This window comes from Camellia sinensis, chromosome 1 (genome assembly GCF_055761805.1).
Source record: "Camellia sinensis isolate YWXY chromosome 1, ASM5576180v1, whole genome shotgun sequence".
Lineage (NCBI taxonomy): Eukaryota > Viridiplantae > Streptophyta > Magnoliopsida > Ericales > Theaceae > Camellia > Camellia sinensis.
The window spans coordinates 234,458,365-234,477,073 of record NC_138961.1 but is presented as its reverse complement, the minus strand read 5'-3'; the positions used below and the strand labels follow the sequence as shown (position 1 = coordinate 234,477,073).

At 36.2% G+C, this 18,709-nt stretch overlaps 1 long non-coding RNA gene and 1 pseudogene across 1 annotated transcript; both read left to right on the top strand.

The window, feature by feature from the left end:
• Positions 1-4,816: 4,816 nt before the first annotated feature.
• LOC145790692 (uncharacterized) lies at positions 4,817-7,897 on the top strand. Its single transcript, XR_014329626.1, has 2 exons — positions 4,817-5,470; positions 7,672-7,897. It is a non-coding gene; the product is annotated as an uncharacterized LOC145790692 (long non-coding RNA).
• Positions 7,898-8,450: 553 nt separating this feature from the next.
• On the top strand, positions 8,451-9,626 carry LOC145822780 (receptor-like protein kinase FERONIA pseudogene; annotated as a pseudogene).
• Positions 9,627-18,709: the final 9,083 nt, after the last annotated feature.

Here is an 18,709-nt window from a genome sequence, read left to right as displayed (position 1 = left end):
CCCATGCCAAACAAAGTAGAGTAGTCTTTTTACCTTCAATTCCATGAGACATAATTCACAATCGCAGCATCTATGCATAGATGCAGGTGAATGCTGACCCTTTGATGGATTCATAGGCCCCTGAAACCTCTCATATCAATTTTTCCCAGTCAAACATGACTTTTATCCAATTTCCTCTCCAGCCCGGCAAACATACATGGAACACAACCACTAAGGTGTGAAATCCAGACTTTTGGGTGACTATTAGATATAAATATATATCCGACTTTATGTGTAGTTTCTGCGAAGATTCGTTTATTTTTGGGTTGACTGACTTAACTCTTATGGTCTTGATGGAGAGGAAATCTATTAAGGTTTGCTCAGTAATGCTCGTAATCTTAAAGACACAGTTAGAATAAGGATTAAAATATGAGGATTAGGAATGAAACTAAATTTTCATGATTTGGCTATTCGTTGGAAAACAATTCACGAATTAACCAAATTTCCTGAAACAAAAACAAGATCAAACAATAATAAAATCGTTGAAATCTTTCAACCAATACCATTTGACACGATAATACAACCTCGTTTAACGAATTGGAGCGATTTAGAAGTCCCTCGACAATGGTTAATCCATGACCCAGTGGGACAAGGAGAATCTTCTAAAACAAAAAATCTTGCACAATTACAAATGCCAGCATCAAGAAAAAATTTATATATTGAAAATACATTTCCAAAAATTAAAAGATCAACTTCTGTATTTGAAAAAAATTTTCCTAACAAAACATTTTCAAAAATAAGCATTGGAGAATCGAGTAATAATTCTAATCAAGAATCTATTACTTCGACAAATGTTCAGATTCTTATTTTTCCAGGAACAAGAAGACAATTTGAACATATTAAGTCTGCATATATGTCTCATTTTCAAACAAAAAATGATGATATTATTTTTTTTCCTAGCCAAGGAAAAAGAAGATATACATATGTATTGAGAATATTTAATTTTGCAGGTTATAAACCCTATAGCCTCAGTGTTCTCATAGATACAGGAGCTAAAGTCAGCTCATGTAAATGGAATGCCATACCAAAAGAAAAATGGACATTAATGAAACATCCAATTTTGGTTACTGGAATTGATGGCAACTATACTTCCATACAATTTAAGGCAAAAAATATAGCTATTTGGTTAAATGATAGCAAGTTCATTATATCAAAAATTTTATGTTTTACTTATATGCATAGAGATTTTCTTCTTGGAAACAATTTTATATATAAATACCTTCCAATGCAAATACAGGAAAAAGCCATTTCATTAAGCATAAACGATGTCTTAATTCATATTCCCTTATTAGAACAACATAAATATATTTGTGATAAAGAGTTTGCACCCGTTCCGCGTGGTGATTTAACTCCCATCATCAAAACCATTGATGAATCACATTGGATTTATAAAATTCTAGAAGAAAATTTTAGTGAAAATCTATTAAAACTATGGCAACGTAGTTCGCGTTATTGTAGTTTGAAATTAAAAGACGCTAATGTTATCATTAGAGTAAGACCAATGATCTGTTCTAGACAAGATATAGATGAATTTGATATTCAACTCTAGGAACTTTTAGACAAAAAGTTAATCGAAGAAACTAGAAGCCCTTACTCTAGTCCAGCTTTTATGGTAAGAAACCATGCTGAAATTAAAAGAGGAAAAGCCCGAATGGTAGTCAACTATAAACTACTAAATGAATTTAGAATTTGATGGATATTTTATTCCAAAGAAAGATGTTTTGATTAACTTAATCAAATGATCAAAAATCTTTAGCAAATTTGATTGTAAGAGTGGATTTTGGCAAATTCAATTGACTAAAGAGTCGAAAAAAATTGACAGCTTTCAGTATTTCAGTACACCTAGAGGACATTACCACTGGAATGTTACGCCTTTTGGGTTAAATATAGCGCCACAGGTATTTCAACGATGGATGGATATAATTTTTAAAGATCTTAAAAATTGTTGTGTAGTTTACATTGATGATATACTTATCTTCTCTAAAACCAAGGAGGAACATAAGAAATATTTAAAATTACTTTGTGAAAAATTCCAAAAACATGGAATTATTTTGTCTCCAAAAAAGATTGAACTAGAAAAAGAATCAATTGAATTTTTGGGAATAATTTTAGACCAGAAAAGTTTAAAATTACAAGAACATATTTTGTCCAAAGTACGGGATTTTCCTGATACTCTTGAAAAAATTACACAATTACAGAGTCTATTAGGTATTTTAAATTATGGACAAAATTTTATCAAAAATCTTTCAAAAATAGAAATTCCTTGGTTAACCAAATTAAGGAAAAATGTTATTTTTTTAATTAAACAAATTAAAGAAAATGTTAAGATTTTACCAAATGTTTAACTTCCTAAACAGGTGATAAATTAATTTTAGAAATAGATGCCTCAAAAGCATGCTGGAGATGTGTTCTTAAAGCAATATCAAGTAATTTATGGCGTGATAAAGAGATACCTTTATCAAAAAATGGGATTAGACCAAGAAAAAATCCAATACCCATAAAATTACAAAAAAAAGAATTAATTTGTGGATATAATTCTGGAACATTTAAACCAAATGAACAAAAATATATTATTTTTGAAAAAGAATTACTTGCAATAAAATTGGCAATAAAAAGTTTTCATATTTATTTAGCCCTAGAAAATTTTATTGTACGCACTGATAATAAGGCAATAAGAGATTTCTTAATCAATAAAAAATCTATTGAGTAAGGAAGACGATTAGCCCGGTATAATAAAATTTTTGAATATACTTTTGAGATAGAACATCTTAAAGGTACTAACAATTTTCTTGCAGATTTTCTTAGTATAAATTGTTTCAAAAAATTAAATTACTAAACAAGTAATTTTAATTTTTGCAGAAGACCTCTAGACCAAGAGGAAATAATGGACAAAGGTAAACAACCAGCTCAAGGAGATTAGGGGACAATTGCATGCAATCCCCAGACAAGAAAGGGTTTATGTTGTATTCGCAAGAAATCAACCTGGAATTTACACAGACGGGAATGAATGCAATAGGCAAGTTTGTGGTTTTCCAGGAGCCAATCATAAATCATTTGATACCAAAGCTAACAAAGCTTTTTACAGTGCCCCAGATATGCCTGTTTATCAAAAGAATTTTTATCAAATGAGAACTAACCCAGTTCCAACTAATATTCAGACATCTAGACCAGATGAATCTGAAATAAAAGATTTTTTCAACCTTGGTATATCCAGAGAAATTTATACAGAACTCAATGGAGTTTGGAAAACTCACATTGTAGACAACAAAGTGAAATTTCGAAAACATATGGGAGTTCTGGCCAACAAATTAGCTGGGCAAACAGCTAAATTAAAAGATTTGCAAAATTTTTGTTTCAATATCCTTAAACAAATGAATTGGAATGAAGATTTTAATTTTGAAAAAATAAACAATTTTCTTCAGCTATCAGACCTCATATCAGATGAGTTTTCTGATCTAGTTTTTGAACAAATAAAAATAATTTGTCTTTTTGAAAAAGCAAGAACTTTGCTCCCAAAAGAAATTTTTATGTTAATCAAAAATCGAGTTGAGGATCATCGTGATAAGATTAGAAAAATCTTAGAACGATCTTATGATAAATTAAATTTTAAAGATGGATTTCCCAAAATAACCATCATGGCAAATCACGACATGTGGTATTTTGAAGATATAGATTGGGGAATAACTAATCAAGCTATTTTCCAAATTTTAGATCCAATCCAATGGATAGAATATCCAATGATCATCAAAGCAATGCTCTCATGGGTAGTAAACGGCTTCTGATGGAGTAAATATTTTACTTTTTGGATCTCCAGCACCGTTGGTTGGCAGGAACGAGAACATTTTTTTCCAACGATACCAGATTTGGTATCTTAAAGAAATTGAAGATTTTGAATTTGAAGATGATTATTTAGATGAAGATCGCCGAAGAGAGCGATTAGAAAATATCCAAAAATTTTCTGACAGAATATTGGATAGACAGTCTAATATCTATTTCATAGGCATCGTCCAACATCCATGGCTCAACAAAATTTCCATTCATGGTCACAGATGGAAGAATACTATTTGTAACCCATTTTCCCATAACATATCAAAGGTCTCTTACACAAATTAATGAGGCTCTTGACATGTTATTAAATCTCAAAAAGAGAAATAATTTGGATCTTCCGTTGGAACTAGCCATGGCCACGGATGATGTAGAACATTTTCAGAATGAGCAATACAACCAGGATCTGGATTCCCCTCCATCAGAGACTAATGAAGAATATCACAATTTCATCAACAGGATGGAAGCATAGTGGACCCCACTATCATATGTGGCTGTCTCCTGATCGACTCTAACTTTATCCAGGACACGTGGAGCAACCTGCATTATTAGGCAGAAAGTGGTCAGACAAATCCTTTCAGCCAACGCTACAAGATAGAAAAGATCAACCCAATCTTATCTGTTTCAGTCTATCTCTTTGAAAATCAGGGAGGGTAGACAGTGTATATAATTGTAGAAACTGTAGCACATAGAAAATAATAGTAGTTTTTCCTTTAGACATTTTTGTCTCTTTGTATTTATTTTTATGTAGACATTTTATAAAGCCTATGACTAGGCTTGACTAGAGTGTTAGATTTTTTTGCAAATCTTGACCGTAAAGTCTTACCAAGTTAGGTATGCATTAAGTTTTTGGTTTTGTTTGTATCCACCATCTTGTATACTATGTATTGGCTTTTACGCCAACATAATAAACAATGTAAATTCTCTCCATCTTTGTGCTTCTACCTTCGTCTCTAACTTCTAACTTCTCTTAACTCCATAACTCCATCACAATTCCATCTTTGTGGAGTATTGGTCTTTATCTTTCTCCTTTTTTATCATTTCCAAAATCCCTTTGATCCAATCCAAGATCACCACACAAAAAAAAAAAAAAATTACTTTTTCAGTTGTCGGTGGCAACTCACCTGCACTTTATTACCCAGTAGACAATATTGTTGTTAACTGTAGCTTCTCTGGCAACTTATCATCCGCACTAGATGGCCGACAGTGGATAGGAGATATTGGTTTGAAATATATCATTTCTCAAGGATCCAAGGCCAAATTGATAAGCTCAACACCGGTTGCCCGACTGTTTTCTGTCAATCCTGTTCCTTATGGGTCTGCTTGGATTTCTCGTTCACAATTCACCTATAGATTCCAAGTCTCTACTGGCCCAAAATTCATTCGTCTTCATTTCTATCCTGCTTCATACCTAGGTTTCAAAAGGTCTAAGGCTTTTTTTACTGTAAAAGCCGGTCCTTATACGCTCCTTAGCAACTTCAGTGCTTCACTTACTGCTGATGCTTTGGGCTTACAATCTTTTGCCGAAGAATTTTGTGTGAATGTGGAAGAAAATCAGCCACTGATCGTAATGTTTTCTCCATCAACAGATGGTATTTTGGATGAGGTATATGCTTTTGTGAATGACATTGAAATTGTCTCATTGCCAACAGGACTTTATCATACTCTCGAGGGTGATCCAGGTGCATGTTGCTGGCAAGAAATATTGCTTCCCAATTGATAAGAGCATCTATGACAACCATCTCCTTAGTTAAAATTAATTTAATTAATTAATTATATGTTTATTGTTAACTGAGTGCTTATGTGCTTAACTGTTATTGATTGTCTTTATAATTATTGGCTTGCTTGATTGAATAGATAGGTGAGAATAAAAATTAAAACTGTCTGATTCGCTAATTTTAACAAGTTAGAAAACAACAAGTGTATAGGAATTAGAGCCTAATTCACATTAGTATAATTGAGATTATTTAATGTAGAGGATTAATTTATTTGGGTAGAAATGAGTGTTGTTTTTTTAATTATTTATTTATTTATATTTAATTTAATTGGAACCTCAATTTAACAAACTAATTGAAAAAAAACTAAATAGTAAATTATATTTCTACTCATCTCCTAAATATAGACTGAGAGAGCGAGTGCTTGGTTGCCTTAGTCATCTTTTTTCACATACTCACAGACCCACATAGAGAGAGAGAGAGAGAGAGAGAGAGAGAGAGAGAGAGAGAGAGAGAGAGAGAGAGAGAGAGAGAGAGAGAGAGAGAGAGAGAGAGAGAGAGAGAGAGAGAGAGAGAGAATGAGAGGAAGAGTGAGTTGAGCTCATAGAAGAGAAATTGGAAAGGAAGAAGAGGAGGAACCTTAAGAAAGCTGAAATTTTGGTCTTGAAGCATCAATTAAGGTAAGAAATTATTCCAAATTCTTGATATTGAATCTTTATTACACATCATCTTCCAAGATATGAGTTTAAATGAATTGAATTTGTCCTCAAATAGGAGATTTGCTCATGTAATTGAGAGCTTAGGGCATGCATGTGAAAAAATTGAAGAATTGATCAATTTAACTCATAATCCTTACTTGCATGACATATTTTCAAGAGAACAATGATTCTAAACTCATTTTCAAACATGATTGATGGAGTTTAAGGAGAGATTAAGCATGAATTAGAGCTTGGGATCAAGAAAATGGATGTTTCGTGAAATTGAGTTTCAAAAATGGAAGAATGGGTTTAATTTGATAGTTAGAGCCTTATAAGAATTCAATTAAAAATTTAATTTAGGTTCATAAAATTAGATGTAGTCAAATTAAGTCGTAATTGAGAATTAATTAAATTCAATTGAAATTAAGTTAGGCTTAAGATTATGGAAATAAATGTGAAAATTAATTATTTAGGCCTTGATTTGCTTGAAAATAGAGTTGAAATTGCAAAATGCACATATTTATGAGTTTCTGATTCAGTAAATTAAACATGACTGAATAATTGGAACTTAATGTGTATGAGCCTAATTTAGGTTTGATTGTGTAATTAGTGAACTTAATAAGGGTTGGTTTATGATTAGATTATTTATATTTAATTAGTTTGGTTAATACATAGCTAAACATATTTTAATTGAAGGTTAATAATCTAATTTATTCCTAGTACTAGTCATCCATATTTAAAAGAAATGGAAGAAAAATAAATAGGAATAACCAAATAAAAAATTAGAATTAAATGAGAGAAACCGAAAGACAAACAAGTAACCGAATTAAATAGATTGTAAGAGTGTAATTGTAATCGTGTTGTGCTTGACTTATTTGTTTAGGTCGGACGCCGAACGATTAGCACGTGTTTTTCAGGAGCCCACTGTGAGTAACAATGTTGTAAAGATATGTTCAAATTGTATTTATTTTTTGAATGATACATTGTATTGTTTCTAAATGGTTACTTTTTATCAATTGAATGATGATCCTCTTTTGAATTGTATTCGTGGCATTCATAGCGTATTGTTATTGTTATTGTTATTGTTATTGATATCGCTATTGTTACAGAGATCTCTGTCACTTCCAATTCTTGGAACTATTGTCTATTGTTTGATGGCCATCAATTGATTGTCCGGTCTTTAAGACCTATTGAATTGTTGCTATTGGATGAACCACGTATGACCTATACAAATATGATTGATTGAATTGAACGATTGATTGACAAAAAGATATTGATTAAAAATGTTCGATTGATAATCGATTGTCTCAAATACTGTAAGGACATTATTCTTAACCTCTTTACACAATTGTTATTCACTGGGCTCTAGCTCACTGTTTACTATATATATGTAGGTGATCGAGCACCGGATCAAAGCTAGTGGTGTCGACCCAAACCCTTGTTTTGTCAAGCCAACTATTGTGCCTCATCGCGAGGTTCCGAACCAACATGTGTCAATGCTTTTTGGGTGGTTCAAATTCACCCTTTTGATATTGCTAAGTGAAAAGAATGTTTTGTGACTTTTGTTAATACTATTTTTGATAATGGGATTTAATTCCCTAACTTGTGTTTTGTCTTGCATATATGTGTTTTATGGACTTAACTGTTCGTGGATATAACTATGTATATGAAAGTTTATTTCCATTTAGGTCCTCACAACTCATTGGACAATGTATGTTATTATTGATTGGCTTCCGCCAGCCCCTTTATATTGTATTATTATTAAACAGACCTTCGGTAATCACGAATTACTGGCCGGTTATGACGCTATATAGGGGTGGGTTTGGGTCGTGACAGCATCGCACTCGAGTTGGTACAAAGATTAAATGTTGGCGGAAGTTCCATTTTGTCCATAGAAGATACGGGCATGTTTCAAGAGTGGTCTGAGGACTCCAATCATTTATTAGAATCAAGTCGCTTGCCAGTTAGTACAATAATTCGGATCAAATACACAAATATACCAACATATTATGCTCCTCAAAAAGTTTACCAAACATCTTGGTCAATGGTTCTGGACCAGCAAGCGAACAAGACCTTCAATTTTACGTGGAAATTACCTGTTGATCTCGGATTCAGGTAGCTACTTAGGTTCCATTTCTGTGAGCTTGAATATGAGATAAAAGAGAGTGGCCACATGGCGTTCAAGATCTTTGTTAATAATCAAATGGTTGAGGCTAATGCTGACATTATCAAATGGAGTGGCAGCAATGGGGTTGCAATGTATAGAGACTATGTGTTGACAATGGAAGGAGATCGGATAGAAGGTAAGTGTGATATGGTTATAGCGTTGTGCCCTCACAATCACAACTATGAGTGGAGGACCACACACATTGATGCAATTCTAAAGGGTTGGAGGTATTCAAGTTAAGCAACCTCAACAATAATCTTACTGGGGTGAACCCAGTGCCTGTGGCAAGTGGTTCGATATTTGGTAACCCAAATCCATGGAAGTTTGTCTTGGCTAGCGGTGGAAATGTCATTGCAACTAGTGTAGTAATAATCCTGTGTATTGAATATAATTATTTACCAGTTACGTATATTGGGTGACAAATTTGGTGAGAAGAACTTCTCATCATTACCATTTGAGGAGTTGTGTCGTCGCTTCTCATTTGCTGAGACCCAATCTGTGACCAACAACTTCAATGATGAATTGGTTATTGGAAGTGGTGGATTTGGTAAGGTCTACAAAGCACTACTCATCGACAGTGAGGAAACTACTATTGTTGCCATAAAACGGTTGAATTCAAATTCTAAGCAAGGCGCATATGAGCTTTGGATAGAGATTGAGATGCTTTCCAAGCTTCGACACATGCATCTTGTCAGTCGTATAAGCTATTGTGAAGAAGGCCACGAGATGATCCTTGTTTATGAGTATATGGAGCATGGTACCCTTGCGGATCATCTCTACAAAATTAATACCAGTGGAAATATTTGTCATCTATCATGGGAGCAAAGACTCAACATATGCATTGATGCTGCATGTGGATTGGATTACCTTCACATGGGTACTCAACATGGTATCATACACCGAGATGTGAAGACCACAAACATTCTAATAGACAAGGATTTGGTAGCTAAGATTTCAGATTTTGGTTTGTGCAAAATGGGCACCACAAGCCATTCTAGAACCCATGTTAGCACAGACGTTAAAGGCACATTTGGTTATTTGGATCCAGAGTATTTCTTGACCCATATGCTAACCAAGAAATCAGATGTGTATGCTTTTGGTGTTGTGTTGTTGGAAGTGCTTTGTGGGAGGCCTGCAGTAGATATAAAGCTTGAGGAAGAACAACGCAGTTTAGCCCTATAGGCTCAACATTGTATCAGAGAGAAGAAACTTGATCAAATCATTGACCCCAGTTTGAAGGACCAAATCTCGCCATATTGCCTGAAGGTGTTTGCAGAAGTTGCTAGCAAATGCTTACAAAATCGTCCAAATGGACGACCTACAATGGCTGATGTAGTGGTGAGCCTCAATTGCACATTGGCGGCACATGATCAATGTAGGGATATACAAGCAGATGATGCTCTGCCACAAAGTATAGTTCCCTCTGCGCATTGGTGGCACAGGATCAGTGCAGGGATATACAAGCAGATGATGCTAGTACAGTCCCCTCTCTCTTCACTCCTATGCAATACTGTGAGAATATACCTGTTAGAACCCTTGTTGTCAAATTCCATGGAAAAACTAAGGTTTAAATCGAGTTGTAAATTTTCCAGTTTTTTGTTTTCCCGCTCAAGTGGGCAAAGTGACGCTTGAGCGGAGTTTACACTCTCACAGTATTTTGCGTGTCTGTAAAAATACTGAGTGATGTGTTTTTATGCTCGAGCGTGGGATCTTTTGCTTGAGCGTGAACCCTAGTTTGGAACATGTGATATAGAGTCCCTGCTCGAGCGTCCATTCCCACGCTCGAGCGGACCGCGCGATCTCTGCCTCTATAAAACCACTTGTTGCTCCATCTCTAGGGTTACTTTTCCTAGATCTTCTTTAAGGGTCTTAGGATTTTCTTTTGGGATATTTTTCTTGGTTTTTCTTGATGTTTGATTGAGTTTGAACTTATGTTCTTATAAACACACATCAAGGAGTTTGTTTGATTGTTTCTTGGAGAGTATTCTTCTTCGGTGGAATTTGAAGATTCAAGCACAGAGTAATCAAAGGAGTTTGATGCTGTGTGTAGTTGTTTATTCAACAATTGATGTTGTGGATTCAACATCAAGCTAATCAATTTTGTGTGAAGGTTGTGGTGAAAGACTTACAGAAGATTTGAAGACAAATTGGAAGCGGCTCTGGTAATTTGTTTGGTATCGTTGTAATCTTTTTTTTTTCAGTAGTGGATTGATTTGTGGCGTTTTGCCCGTGGTTTTTGATCACAACTGAAGGTGCTTCAATTGTGGTTTTTCCACGCAAAAAATCATTTGTGTCGATTCATTGGTTTTTTAAAACAACAATCTAAATCATTTTTGTACGTGCTTGATGATTTAGATTGTGAGTTTTAATTGGTTGGGAATTGAAATAATTAAATCTTGATCTAATCACGAATCACTTAGGTTTTTCAATTAGTATCAGAGCAGGTCACTCTTTGTTTTTTTTATCAAAACTATAGGCGTGTGATTTTGTGTGATTGGTGATACGGATTCAATTTGTGAAGGTAACTCGACCCATAAACCTCCATTACTTGATGATACAAACTATTCTTATTGGAAAGCTCGTATGAGAGCGTTTTTAAAATCTATCGATGAAAAAGTTTGGCACTGTGTGATCTATGGGTAGAGTAAACCTATTGTCACCATTAATGGTGTTGATATTCATAAACCCCATGATAAATGGGACACATTCAATTATCAAAACTCAAGTTGGAACAGTAAGGCTCTCAATTCCCTTTTTTGTTCCATCACACTTGAAGAGTTTCGTCGTATCTGCACGTGTGAGGTAGCAAAAGAGGCTTGGGACATTCTTGAAACGATTCACGAGGGTACTACTTCTGTTAAAAGGTCAAAACTTCAACGTCTTACCTCTGCCTTTGAAACCCTTTTTATGCGTGATGATGAGACGTTTGATGATTTCTATGCTAAACTTAGTGACATCGTGAATTCCTGTTTCACACTCGGTGAAAAAATCCCTGAAGCCAAGGTGGTTGGAAAAATTTTGAGGTATTTACTTGAGAGGTTCCAATCAAAAGTGACAGCTATTAAGGAGGCTCATAATGTTGATACCCTCAAGCTTGATCAGTTGGTTGGAAACTTGCAAACTTATGAAGCCCACTAGATTTCTAAGAAAAAACAAAAAGATAGTGTGGCTTTCACTAGTGCTCATGAGACTGCAAAAACTTCTGAGACTGAGTTTGATCTAGAGTCCGAGATGACGGTTATGTTTACTAAACAGTTCAAAAAAAATTTAAAGAAAAAGAAGCCAAATTTCAGAGACCGTAGTTCAAAAGACAAGAGTAATGATAAACCTAAAACTTTTCCACCAAAACTTGCTCCAAAAACTGAAAAAAAGATTGTAAAGCGGTAAGGGGTCAAGTGTTATGAATGCCAAGGTTTTGGACATATTGCTCTTGAATGTCCATTGAAAAAGAATCGGAAGAAAGTCTATACAGTGACTTGGGATGATGAAAGCGGGTCAGAGCAAGAACCTGAAGAAACTGAATCCACTGAAGACAAGGATAGTGCTTTCATGGCATTCTGGTCCACTTTCACTCAACCTCCTCCGAAGCTAGTAGAATTTGCTCTTGGTCAGAATCCGCACCGTGCTTGTATCTTTGATGGCAGTAATTACTTGTATTGGAAGATCAGAATGAGGGCGTTTTTGAGAGCTTTCGACCTTGAAGGGTGGCAAGCCATTGAAGAGGATGTTGAAAGTACTGACAATTTGAGCAATCAAAGAGTTCTAATTATTATTCGTGAAGCAATTACTGATGGAGAACAACAACGGGTTGCTCACTGCACAAAGGCTAAAGATGTATGGGACATTCTGAGTCAATTCCGTGAAAGAGGAGAGCTATCTTCACCATCATCTATCACCTTTCCTACCTTAGTGGCTCGACTGGATGAGGTCCAGGAAAAAGAGGAGCAAAAAGAATATGGTGAGACATCAGAAGACAATGATGAGATTGATGGTGATGATCTACAACAAGCTTACGAAAAGCTTTACGATGAATCTTTGAATCTGTCCAAGATCAATGACAAACTCACTCTCAAGCTCAAAGCATGTGAGAGCGAGATTGTCAAACTAAACGGAGAAATTGCAACAGCAAAGCAGAATGTCATCAAGACCTTTGTGGGAAACTTCTATCTTGTGAGACCGAAAGGAATGAACTTCTGAAAATATATGCCACATATGAAGAGAAGATTGAAAGCCTTGAGATGTCACAAGCTACATTGGAAGAGATGGTTTGTCATAAAGATGAAGAACTCAGAATTGCTAGAGCCACAATTGCCATGTGGAACAAAGGTTCCAAGTCATTAGAAGACATCCTCGGGTCTTAACAAATGGGTTGTGACAAAAGTGGGCTAGGCTATGGTAATGCAACAGCTCACAAGGGACATGCCTCTACATCTCATGACTTGAAAACTCAAGAAAAGTGAAAACTCAAGAAAAGGGAAAACTGAAGGTTCACCAAGGTGATCCTTCTCTTTATCTACCAAATGGGGGTTAAGATCAACAAAAGGGAGGTAAAAGCTATTTTTGTTTGTCATCATTGTGGTAGGTATGGCCACATTCGTCCTTATTGCTTTGAATTGTTTGGTAAGGTGTCTTAAAAGGGTAGAAATTCTAATACTTTTTGGGTTAGGAGACAACCTTACATGTCTAGGCGGAACACCAAGATACATGAGGGTGTTCACAATGCTAAGACATTTACCAAGACCACCAGGCCTGATTTTGTTAAGATAAAAAAGATATGGGTGAGAAAAGATAATTTGACTTGTTTAGTTGTTCACACTGCTCTAAAAGCACGTGACTCACACATGTGGTACCTTGATAGTGGGTGCTCTCGTCACATGTCAGGTGACAAATCCTACTTCACCTCCCTTGAAAAATATAAAGGTGGAATTGTTACCTTTGGAGATGGTGGCACTTCAAGAGTCACTGGTAAGGGCATTATAAGTGTGGCTGGTCTTCCCAAGCTTGAAAATGCATTACTTGTTGATGGCCTTAAAGCAAATCTTTTGAGCATAAGTCAAATGTGTGATTCCCACCATGAAGTATTGTTTTCAAAAAATAAATGTAAAATTTTGGATAAAAAGGGAAATACTGTCATGCATGGGGTTCGCACATCTGATAACTGCTACAAAATTGTTACAACTAATGATTTGACTTGCCACTCAGCCATCATAAGTAACATTGATCTGTGGCATCAAAGATTAGGTCACATGAATTTTAAAGACCTAACTAAGATAGCCAGCAAAGAGCTTGTGAGAGGTGTACCTAAACTGGGTAAGAATCTGAACCATGTGTGTGGACCATGTCAACTTGGAAAGCAAACCTGTGCGCCACATAAAAAGGTGAACAACTTTATAACCAAATAACCTCTTGAATTGGTTCATATGGATCTAATGGGACCTACTCACACTGAAAACATTAGAGGTAAAAGATACATTTTTTTAACTATTGATGATTTTACTCGTTTTTCATGGGTAAATTTTTTAAGAGAAAAATCCGATACATTTGATGCTTTCCAGGCCTTAGTCCTTAAAATCCAAAATGAACAGGGTGTCTCTATTGGGTGTATCATAAGAATCCGAACTGATCATCGTCGTGAGTTTGAAAACAATTCGTTTTCGAATTTTTATGATATGCATAGAATTAAGCATGATTTTTTTGCACCTATTACTCCACAACAAAATGGAGTTTTTGAGAGGAAGAACAGGGTTGTTCAAGAGATGGCTAGGGTCATGCTCCTTAGTAAGAAAGTTCCTCCAAAGTTTTGGGCTGAAGCCCTAAATACTGCTATTTATGTAATAAATCGTGTGTATTTAAGGCCTGACACTTTACAAACTCCATATGAATTGTGGAAGGGATTGAAACCTAATGTAAAATACTTCGAAACTTTTGGGAGTAAGTGTTACATTTTCAAAGACAGAGAGCCTTTGGGAAAATTTGACTCCCGAAGTGATGAAGGTATTTTTCTAGGGTATTTAACCACTAGTAGGGCTTTTCGAGTCTATAACCTGTGAACTTCATCTTTAATGGAATCGATCAATGTGGTTATAGATGACACAAGTTCTCCTACTTCAGCAACAAATGAGGAAGATAATGGTGAGTCTCCAATTTTGGATACTGAACCACAATTAGAAAGATGCTGAGGTCCAAGCACAAGAAGTTGAGACAGCACCAACTTCTCAGGAAAGTCATAGTCCAAAGAGTGTACAGAGAGACACTACTTCTGATGCTTCTGTCACTACAAGCCAAGAGTTCAAACCATCAGCAAGGGTGAAACTGAATCATCCTGCTCAACAGGTGATTGGAAGTGTCTTGGATCGAATGAAAACCCGAAGACAAATTCGGGATGAGGTATCTTATATGTGTTATGTTTCATTAATTGAACCTAAGAATATAAAAGAGACCTTACTAGATGATAGTTGGGTTAATGCTATGCATGAAGAATTAGGTCAATTTGAACGTAACAATATTTGGACTCTTGTTCCCAGACCTAGAGACATGAATATGATAGGTACCAAGTGGATCTTTAAAAATAAATCTGATGAGAATGGTATTGTGGTTAGAAATAAAGCTAGGTTGGTTGCTCAAGGCTACACATAAGTAGAGGGTGTTGATTATGATGAGACGTTTGCCCCAGTTGCACGTCTCAAATCTATTCATATTTTACTTGGTGTTGCATGCTTTCTTGATTTCAAAGTGTTTTAAATGGATGTGAAAAGTGCCTTTCTGAATGGGTGCTTGAAAGAAGAGGCTTATATTGGGCAACCGAAAGGGTTTGAGGACCCTAAATGTCCAAACCATGTTTACAAGTCAGACAAGGCTTTGTATGGGTTGAAACAAGGCCCTCGAGCTTGGTATGATAGACTTACTACATTCCTACTTGATAATGATTTTCAAAGGGATAGTGTGGACAAGACTTTATTTGTGAAACATACTAAAGTCTCATATTCTTGTTACACAGATTTATGTTGATGATATTGTGTTTGGATCCACTGCTGATCATCTTGTCAAATATTTTTCAGATTTCATGACACATGAGTTTGAGATGAGCATGATGGGAGAGTTGTCTTAGGTCTTCAAATTAAACAGTCTCCTTTAGGTATGTTTGTTTCTTAGACTAAGTATGCCAAAAACCTTGTCTCAAAGTTCGGTCTTAAGTCGGCCAAACATGCTAGCACTCCCATGAGCACCAGTCTTCACGTTTCCAAAGACTCCTCTGGTACTGATGTTGATCCCATCCTATATAGGAGTATGATAGGGAGTCTCTTGTACCTCACTGCCAGTCATCCTGACATTTTATTTAGTGTTGGTGTTTGTGCCCGTTACCAAGCCTATCCTACAGAGTCTCATCTGATTGCTGTCAAACTTATCATTAAGTATGTGAATGGGACATTGGGTTATGAGATTTGGTTCTCGACCGACACTACAGCCGAAATCACCGATTTTTCTGATGCCGATTGGGCAGGGTGTGTTGATGCTTATAAGAGCACATCTGGGGGGTGTTTTTATCTTGGGAATAAATTGGTTGCCTAGCATAGCAAAAAGCAAAATGCCATTTCTCTTTCGACCACTGAGGCTGAGTACATTGCTGCAGGGAGTTATTGTGCACAAATGCTATGGATGAAGCAAATGCTTCACGATTATGGAATAGACCAGAACACTCTCACTCTTTTTTGTGATAACACAAGTGCCGTTAACATTTCTAAAAATCCTATCCAACACTCTCACACCAAACACATTGACATTTGTCATCATTTTATCCAAGAGTTAGTGGAAGAAGGCCTTGTTGTACTTGAAAATGTACCCACTGAGCACCAAAAGCTGATATTTTTACAAAATCCCTTGATCTTGTTAGGTTTGAGTTTCTTAGAAAGACCTTGGGTGTAGTGCTTAGTTGATAGGGTGTTATCTGTTACTGAAGGGGATGTGAATGATTGCTTTTTTGTGTACTTGGATGCTATAATCTCATTCTCACTGATTCCTGTCATCCCTACATTTAGAAAAATATGAACTCCTCTTATGCTGCTTGCTAGATTTCATTTTTCATTGATCATAGCTCATTCTGAATGCTCATGCTCATTGACTTCATAACCTCATTCTATACACATTCTTGAGATAAACTATTGCAGGGTTTCCGCACAAGTGATCAAAGTTCTCTATGGACCACTAACAATGTATCTTTTACATTATTGGAGGAATTGACCTATACTGGTATATCATAGGTGATGTTGAGTCTCTTAGTCATCTACCATCGTTTTTCACTTTCACGGTTCCTCCCTCAGCTCATTGAAGTCCGAGCATTAGGAAAAGGCTACCTCAGAGGCATCAACGAGGCCATCCTTTTTTGATTTCATGCTTCTCCGGTTTGGTCTCCATACTCTTGAGCGTGCAAGCCACCAGTGAGTCCCACAGAAAAGAAAAGTCTCATGATAAAAAATAAAAGGGGACTCATTGACTGAGGGGGAGCCTCCGTGCTTACTCAACAAATACCCCTTGATTTCTATTTGTTTGACTTTTCTCTGTGATTGTTTCGCTACTCTTGCCCGAGGTCCAGTCATCCGATCACTACGAGGATTAACTCTAGCTCTGTGGCCTCTCAAGGATTGTACACACACACATTCTTTTTGTGAGCCCTCATGTTTGTTTTTGAGTTATGCATTCTTAGTCACTTATGATCATTGATTGAATATTATCTGATTTGTTCATGGTCTTGTGGTTCATAATTTCAAAATGTACAAGTTTCCAGGCTTCATGGTTTGTGGATAATCTCATCTCAATGTCATAGTCTCGCAATCATACTCCCCTCTATTTTACAGGTCACACTTCTTTGGTTGAGTTATTTTTTGTTTTTTTTTATTCATTTATTTAAAAAAAAAGAAGGGGGTTGTTTTGAGGTTAGGAGTTGTTTTGTCCCCGCTCGAGCAGAAACTCACACACTTGAGAGTGGATTTCATTAATCCAGCATTTTGTGTAGAGGTTTGCAGTTCTATGAGGTTGTTTTTAGCGCTCCAGCATCCATTTTCATGCTTGAGCGCAGAGGTTTGGAGTTGTTTTGTCCCTACTCGAGCGAAAACTCTCACACTCGAGCGCGGATTTCATTAATCCAACATTTTGTGTAGAGGTTTGCAGTTCTGTGAGGTTGTTTTTGGTGCTCGAGCGTCCATTTTTGTGCTCGAGCGTAGCCATACGTGTTTTGGCTCATGCTCGAGCGTTAAAACCCATGCTCGAGTAGACTGGTTTGAGATAAAACTCCTTCCTTCGTCTCTTCAGTTCAATTTTTCCCCAAAATTTCATTCTCTCTCGTAGGGCTTCTTGGTGATTCAGTGCATTGTCCTTCCTTAGGTTGTTCATTGGTTCTTCTTGCACATCTAAGGTAGGTTTCTCTTCGATTTCGCCACTATTCTTCTGTTTATTTATTTTTGGTTGTAGTTTATTCCTCTCATGTTTCATCCCTCACTCTTGTTCGTAATGTTTGGGTCTTGTTGGTGTTGTGAATCTTGTTATGGAATATTGAGTCTTTGGAATACTGAGTTGTGTTAAGGAAATATCATTATCTAATGTTCTACTGCTTTTTATTGGATCTGTTTGTTCTTTTTGGTATGGCTACTGTGTTTACCTTGACTCTTCTCTGATGCATTCTGCCTTACTGTGATTGTTTTGCGATGGTCGTATTGATTCATACCACTATTTGACTGTCTAATGTTGCTAGATTTAAATGTGCTACTAATGTTTAGTTTCTCTATTTTTTTTCTCTCTGTTGGTTTTAATTTTTGTCTTGGGTTGGGGGATTGGTGTTTTTTCTTTTGGTGTATACTTGGTTTAAGTCATGTCTTCTTCAAAGCGTAAGAAGTCCACTGCCACTCGACCCTCCTTTAACACAGACTGGTTTCCCTCGGCTGATAAAGCCAAATTGTTTAGAGAGTCCTATCCTTCTTGCACTGTTTATCTCGAACGTAATGTTCTACCAACCACCTTTGAGTCCATCCATATCCGTCCACTATTTGATCCTTTGGGTGGGAAGTTGGTACTTTCTTTCCCGAATCCTCAAAATCTCAGTTGGGTTAGAGAATTTTACTATAATATGGAGAGTCTTGATGCCATTGTGTAGACACCCCATTTTTGACTGACCTGAAGACTCAGACGTCATCGTTTGTGCACGCGATGATCGCGCATGTTTGTGCTCGTTTCGAGTTTCTCGGGCCTTCGATTGAGCGCCTTGTCCCGGGACC